Raw genomic sequence first — 2244 nt, 5'->3', positions numbered from 1 at the left:
AGGGAAAACACACTAAACAAGAAGATTACATATTGGATAACCACAGCATCTCCATAGAAGAGATGGAAAAAAACAGATGCCTATAAATATCTAGGATACAGACAAAAAATAGGAACAGATAATACAAATATTAAAGAAGAACTAAAAGAAAAATATAGACGAAGACTAACAAAAATACTGAAAACAGAAATGACAGCAAGAAACAAGACAAAAGCTATAAATACTTATGCTATACCAATATTGACCTACTCATTTGGAGTAGTGAAATGGAGTAACACAGACCTAGGAGCACTCAATACACATACACGGTCACAATGCCACAAATATAGAATACATCACATACATTCAGCAACAGAAAGACTCACATTAAGCAGAAAGGAAGGAGGAAGAGGATTTATCGACATAAAAAATCTACATTATGGACAGGTAGACAATTTAAGAAAATTCTTTATAGAACGAGCAGAAACTAGCAAAATACACAAAGCAATCACTCATATAAATACATCGGCTACACCATTGCAATTTCATAACCACTTCTACAACCCCTTAGATCACATAACATCAACAGATACGAAGAAAGTAAATTGGAAAAGAGAAAACACTACATGGCAAGCACCCGTATCATCTGACACAGCCACACATCGATCAAGACGCATCCAACACATGGCTAAGAAAAGGCAATATATACAGTGAGACGGAAGGATTCATGATTGCAATACAGGACCAAACAATAAACACCAGATATTACAACAAGCATATTATTAAAGATCCCAATACCACAACAGATAAATGCAGACTTTGCAAACAACAAATAGAAACAGTAGATCACATCACAAGCGGATGTACAATACTAGCAAACATAGAATACCCCAGAAGACATGACAATGTAGCAAAAATAATACATCAACAACTTGCCATACAACATAAACTAATAGAACAACACGTTCCCACATACAAGTATGCACCACAAAACGTACTGGAGAATGATGAATACAAATTATACTGGAACAGAACCATTATAACACATAAAACACCTGACATCATACTCACCAATAAAAAGAAGAAATTAATACAACTAATCGAAATATCCATACCCAATACAATAACTATACAGAAGAAAAAATTGAAAAATACACCCAACTGTCTGAGGAAGTCAAGGACATGTGGCATCAGGATAAAGTTGACATTATACCAATTATACTATCAACACAGGAGTCATACCACACAATATCCACCATTACATCAACGCCATACAGCTACATCCAAATGTATATATACAAATACAGAAATCTGTAATTATTGATACGTGTTCAATTACCCGAAAGTTCCTAAATACAATGTAACATATACCGTACAGTTAAAAAGGAAGTCACGCCTGATCAAGGTCCGCGTCACTTTCCATTTTTAACCAGACCTAAGGTCTGAGGAAGGAAAGAAGATAATAAGAATAATACACTACCGGCCATTAAAATTGCTACACCAAGAAGAAATGCACATGATAAACGGGTATTCATTGGACAAATATATTATACTATAACTGACATGTGATTACATTTTCGCGCAATTTGGGTGCATAGAACCTGAAAAATCAGTACCCAGAACAACCACCTCTGGCCGTAATAACGGCCTTGATACGCCTGGGCATTGAGTTAAACAGAGCTTGGATGGCGTCTGCAGGTACACCTGCCCATGTAGCTTCAAAACGATACCACAGTTCATCAAGAGTAGCGACTGGCGTATTGTGACGAGCCAGTTGCTCGACCACCGTTGACCAGGGCAGCAGTCGAACATTTTCTGTATCCAGAAAGGCCCGTACAGGACCTGCAGCATGCGGTCGTGCATTATCCAGCTGAAATGTAGGGTTTCGCAGGAATCGAATGAAGGTTAGAGCCACGGGTCGTAACACATCCGAAATGTAACATGCCGTCAATTCGAACAAGAGGTGACCGAGACTTGTAACCAATGGCACCCCATACCATCACGCCGGGTGATACGCCAGTATGGCGATGACGAATACACGCTTCCAATGTGCGTTCACCGCGATGTCACCAAACACGGATGCGACCATCATGATGCTGTAAACAGAACCTGGATTCATCCGAAAAAATGACGTTTTGCCATTCGTGCACGCAGGTTCGCAGTTGAGTACACCATCGCAGGCGCTCCTGTCTGTGATTCAGCGTCAAGGGTAACCGCAGCCATGGTCTCCGAGCTGATAGTCCGTGCTGCTGCAAACGTCGTCGA

This window comes from Schistocerca piceifrons, chromosome 5 (assembly GCF_021461385.2).
Source record: "Schistocerca piceifrons isolate TAMUIC-IGC-003096 chromosome 5, iqSchPice1.1, whole genome shotgun sequence".
Taxonomy (NCBI): Eukaryota; Metazoa; Arthropoda; class Insecta; order Orthoptera; family Acrididae; genus Schistocerca; species Schistocerca piceifrons.
Note: the sequence above shows the minus strand (reverse complement) of the source record.